Source organism: Chiloscyllium punctatum, chromosome 11 (assembly GCF_047496795.1).
Source record: "Chiloscyllium punctatum isolate Juve2018m chromosome 11, sChiPun1.3, whole genome shotgun sequence".
Lineage (NCBI taxonomy): Eukaryota > Metazoa > Chordata > Chondrichthyes > Orectolobiformes > Hemiscylliidae > Chiloscyllium > Chiloscyllium punctatum.
Window position 1 is genome coordinate 84,987,069 of NC_092749.1, and position 6,237 is coordinate 84,993,305.

Consider the following 6,237-nt stretch of genomic DNA (forward strand, 5'->3'; position numbering starts at 1 on the left):
GATTTATCAATTTTAAGACTTTTTAACTTTTCTAGCACTATCTCTTTCGTAATGGCAACCATACTCAACTCAGCCCCGTGACACCCTTTAATTTTTGGGATATTACTCCTGTCTTCCACTGTGAAAACTGACGCAAAGTACTTGTTAAGTTCTCCTGCTATTTCCTTATCTCCCATCACTAGGCTCCCTGCATCAGTTTGAAGTGGCCCAATGTCTACTTTTGCCTGTCGTTTGTTTCTTATGTACTGAAAGAAACTTTTACTATTATTTCTAATATTACTGGCTAGCCTACCTTCATATTTGATCCTCTCATTTCTTATTACACTCTTTGTTATCCTCTGTTGGCTTTTGTATCCTTCCCAATCTTCTGATTTCCCACTGTTCTTAGCCACTTTATAGGATCTCTCTTTTTCTTTAATACATTTCCTGACTTCCTTTGTCAGCCAAGGTTGTCTAATCCCTCCCCGGTTAATCTTTCTTTTCTTGGGAATGAACCTCTGTACAGTGTCCTCAATTATACCTACAAACTCCTGCCATTTTTGCTCTAGTGTCTTCCCGGTTAGCCTCTGCTTCCAGTCTATTTTAGTCAGTTCCTCTCTCATGCCCTCATAATTACCTTTATTCAACTGTAACACCATTACATCAGATTTCGCCTTCTCCCTTTCAAACTCCAGACTGAACTCTACCATATTATGGTCGCTACTTCCTAAGGGTTCCCTTACTTTAAGATCTTTTATAGAGTCTGGTTCATTGCAAAGCACTAGATCCAGAATAGCCTGCTCTCTTGTGGGCTCCATGACTAGCTGTTCCAAAAAGCCATCCTGTAAGCATTCCATGAATTCCCTTTCTTTAGATCCACTAGCAACATTATTTACCCAGTCCACCTGCATATTGAAGTCACCCATGATCAATGTAACCTTGCCTTTCTGACATGCCTTCTCTATTTCCCGGTACATGTTGCGTCCCTGGTCCTGACCACTGTTAGGAGGTCTGTACACAACTCCAATTATGGTTTTTTTGCCTTTGTGGTTCCTCAATTCCACCCACACAGACTCCACATCATCCGACGCTATGTCATTCAATACCATAGATTTAATTTTGTTCTTAACTAACAAGGCAACTCCACCCCCTCTGCCCACCTCTCTGTCTTTTCGATAAGTCGAAAAACCATGGAGGTTTAACTGCCAGTCCTGACCCCCCTGTAACCAAGTCTCTGTGATGCCTACTACATCATAATCATTCACTATTATCTGTGCCATTAATTCATCGGCTTTGTTATGAATGCTACGAGCATTCAGGTAAAGTGCCTTAATGCTAACTTCCTTATTAGAGATGTTGTAAGTCATATGTCCTAAGTTATCCTTGCTTTTTTCTGCATTCTCAGTCTGCCTCAATTTTAAATCCGCCTGGAAACATGCTATCCTGCTGCTTATCTTTCCATTTACCTCCATACTCCCTGTTGCTTTCACTTTCCCTTCCCCCCAACTCAGAAGTTTAAAGTCCTACTGACCACCCTATTTATCCTCTTCGCCAGAACATTGGTACCTGATCGGTTCAGGTGGAGACCGTCCCAACGGTACAGATCCCCCCTGTTCCAAAACTGATGCCAGTGCCCCATGAAGTGGAATCCCTCTTTCCCACACCAATCCCTTAGCCACGTGTTTACTTGCCTAATTTTCTTGTCCCTATGCCAATTGGCACGTGGCTCGGGCAGTAATCCGGAGATTATGACCCTTGAGGACCTGTGCTTCAATTTCCTTCCACATATAGGAGGCTAGTAAACAAAATCGCAGCACATGGGATTGGAGGTAATATACTGGTAAATATTGAGAGCTGGTTAACAGATAGATAACAAGCAGGAGGCATAATTAGGCCAATCTCATGGTGGCTGGCTGTTACCAGTGAGTTATCACAAAAATGTATGCAAGTTCCATAGCTGTTCACAATTTATTAAGAATGGCTTGAATGTGGTAACTAAATGTAATATTTCAAAATTTAGTGGTGTTGCAGACCTAGGTGGGAACCTAAGTTGTGAGGAGGATGAAAGGAGGCTTCAGGTGGATTTGGACAAACAAATTGAATGGGCCAGAATATGGCAGATAGAATAGAATGTAAATAAGTTTGAAATTATCCACTTCAGTAGCAAAACAATAGTAAGGCCAAGTATTTTTAAATGGTGAGACGTCAGGAATTATTGATATTCAAAGAGACCTTGATTTCCTTGTTCAGAATCTTCTGAAAGCTAGCTTATTCGTGCATCAACCAATTAGAAAAGCACGTCACAAAGGGATGTCAATACAGGGATACTGTTGCAGTTGTATGGAGCTTGTTTGTCAAAATGTGTCAGACCGATCATCTAAAATAAATAACTGCTCTAGTTCCTCCACTCTCAGGTTCTATCCCTTGCAATCATGTGCTCCTATAGTATAGGTTTGTCTCTGAAGAAATAGTAACAGCAGGATGGGAGAGGCCTATAATTGGAGGAACTGGAGCAGCAAGCATGAAACAGATGGAATCTTTGATTGATGGAAGAGCTGCATGGTTCTCTCCCATGCTCAGTACAGCTCTAATCAAACTCAGTGTTATTTCCCTGTGTCCTAAGGAGACAACTGCTCTTATTATTGTTCAGTCCTTTTGGGCCATGGAAGACCCATATTGTTATTGTACAGGTACAAGATTTCTTGAACTTCTTGTGAATTGACTTGCTTTGTGTGTTCGATACTATTCCAGCAAAAGAGATTCTGATCTCCACCTCTTGGTAATCAGCAGCATTGTCATTGCTGGATATCCCACCAGCAAAATCTTGGAGAGTTACCACTGAGCAGATATTGAACTGGACCAGCCATAGTTGTACCTAAAAAAGCAAGACAGAGCTTGGGAATTCTGCGGGGAGTAACTCATGTTCTGATTGTCCTCAGTCTGTCCACCAGAGGTCAGGAGAATAATGGAAAATTTTGACAGTGTGTAGTTCCCAACAACATTCAAGCAGCTCAACACCATTCAAGAAGTATTATCTGCCTATTTGGTATTTTATCTGACTCTATGACCTTAAACACTGACTCCCTTCACCACAGGCACAATGACAGTATTCTGTACCATCTACAAGATGTAGTGCAACACCTCGGTAAGCTTCTTTGACAGAAGCTTTCAAATTTGTGATCACTACAACCTAGGCAGGACAGGAATGCAGATGTGTTGCAATAACACCACCAGGAAGATCCTTTTCAAACTACACACCATTCTGACTTGGAACTAAATTGCCATTCCTTATTGACAGCAGTCCAGTCAGGGGCAGCACGGTGGCACAGTGGTTAGCACTGCTGCCTCACAGCGCCAGAGACCTGGGTTCAATTCCTAACTCAGGCGACTGACTGTGTGGAGTTTGCACATTCTCCCTGTGTCTGCATGGGTCTCCTCCGGGTGCTCCGGTTTCCTCCCACAGTCCAAAGATGTGCAGGTTAGGTGAATTGGTCATGCTAAATTGCCCATAGTGTTCGGTAAAGGGGTAAATGTTGGGGAATGGGTGGGTTGCGCTTCAGCGGGTCGGTGTGGACTTGTTGGGCCGAAGGGCCTGTTTCCACACTGTAAGTAATCTAATCTAAAAATCCTGGGACTCACTTCTGACTGTTGTGGACACAAAATCAATTCACCATTACTCTATGAAACACACTTAAGAATGAAAAAGAAATGCTGACTTTGCCAGCGATGTTCAAAATCCAACATTTTTTTTAAAAACAGCATTAGGCTTTCAAACCAGGCACTATCAGAATGTTCACCTTGTATACAAGTGATAATCACTAATTTGATGGAGTTAAAAATCACACAACACCAGGCTATCGTCCAACAGGTTTAATTGGAAGCACTAGCTTTCGGAGCACTGCTCCTTCATCAAGTGGTTGTGGAGTACACAATTGTAAGACACAGAATTTATTGCAAATTACATCACATTTACAGTGTGATGTAACTGAAATTATACATTGAAAAATACCTTGATTGTTTATTAAGTCTCTCATCTGTTAGAATGACCATGTTAGTTTCACTTTTATATGTAAATCACAAAACTTTTTTTAAAAGTTACATCCTCAGGTTAACTTTAACAATTGCACACAGCACACAAGATTTTTAACTTTGTACATCCCAGTCCAACACCAGTCTCTCCAAATTATAATTTGATGGAGAAATGCATTAGTCACTTTCCTATTGGAAATCACATGTTCAAGCAAAAAAAATCACAGAAAATCTTTCAGGGACAAATGTTATCATAATTTCTATCAATTTTTTAAGATGCTGTGACCATGACAGGCTCTCATCAAACTTGGGAATGAAATAGGCAATCTTGAATACTTGAGCCCTTAAGTCTGAATTAGGTCTTACTAGAGCTACCTTCAATCTCCCTTCTCAGTTCGAGCTGTTTCAATTTAACTCCCTTTCTCATTTTCCTTCATGGAATTCCCTTTCTTTCTCCATCCTTTGTGCTGTCTCTACTTCTTTTAACTAATTTTGTTTTCCTTTTTCTTTGGATTTTTTGTTCCAACCTTAGCTGTTCCAATTTTACAAGATGTGTTCTGCAATCCTTAGTTTCATCTCTAGGTACTTTGTTGCCTTGCAATTTCTTTTTCCTGACTTTTGAGTAGAACTCAATCTCTAAGTGCCTAGATAGCCCTTTTAATTCTTCCAAGGAAAATGTTTTTAGTATTTTGTCATTTTTTCTGCACTAAGCAGCATTAATGGCAAATGTGAACACCTTAATACCTTTCATATTAGATTCAAGAAAATTGTGTTGCAGTCTCTCTATTTGTTAAACCAATGTTTGAAAGAACAATTTATTTTCCTCATGAGCATTCACTTCTTTGCCTATGAGAAAAATGCTGGACTCAAAGCCTCAAAATTTGTTAGTCCAGGTGGAGAGGAGAAATTAACTCCCCTCTAAATCCCAATAAATGTTTTTATTTCTTTTTAGCATGCAGCTTTCATGCTTCAGTTAGAATATAATTAACTAAATCAAAGGAAGGAGCCAATTTCAATGGTTTGCTACATGAAGGAAAACTGAATTTTATTATTTTATTACCCATACTTAAAACATAACATAACTCAAACACAGGTAAAATGTTGCAGTGTTCCATCTAAGTTCCCTAGATTTGCCTCAATCTGTAGTTAGCTGAGCACTAAAACCATTTTACGTTATCATTTGTTCTCTTGAAAAATCTCAGCCCATGAAGTCTTGAATATTAAAATGAGACAAAGGTATTTGAAAATCGATATTCTTTGTACACCATTATTCTACAGTACCTTTCAACAGAAAAACACAGGGTGGAAACTTTGCGGTCCCTGAACTAGGCTATGGTTAGAAAGTCTGGGAAAACCACCCGAGATGTCAAGTGAACCTTACTCGACAACCAGATGAAGTCACATTTTCCAAGCAAGTCCTCTAAATAGAGACAATTCTTATGAGTGTAATGAGAAGCTTATTATTGTGGTTAACACTCATCACTCTCCATAGTACCTATTTTCCTCATTAATGAACTCTCCCATTCTCCATCTACCAGATAAAAACTAGACACTAATTGAATAAAGATTCGTGCACTTTGTGTCCTTCACTGTGTTTTACACCTGCGCACACACACACACACACCATGGGTGCTGGGGAAAAAATAAGCACTACCGCACTTAGGCGGTAGTGTGGGGGTTTAAAAAAAAGAAAAAGAAAAAAAAAATAAACAGGAGATTTTTTTGATCACACAGCATTGCCCTTTAGAAAAAAGAAAATAAAGCTAGACTATCTGCCCTTTAGAAAATAAAAACTAGACACTAAGAATTCCTTAACAGGTACCTGGCAATTCCAGTTCACCTCCATACCTTTATTTAGGTACTCACATTATCCTGTCATGAATAATCCAGGAATACTGCCACATCTGTTAGTCAAACTGGGTTGCACAATGGAAATCAAGCCCGCTATTCTGATTCACCTCCATCTCCACTCTTAGGCTTGTGGGAATTTAATACAAGGAAGGTGGATATGCTTCCAGACAGGATCCCTAAATATTTGAATATTTAACTTTCTCCACTTCTTGTGAGGTAATTTTGAAACAAATTTATTCACTTTGCTTAAAGCAAAATTGACATTGATTTAAGGCACCAGTAAGTTTATTAAATCATGCATTCGTTCACAGATAATGAACGACCATTGAATATCTGCTAATACTGACAGTTTATTTATTTTAAATGCGTGATTTTAAT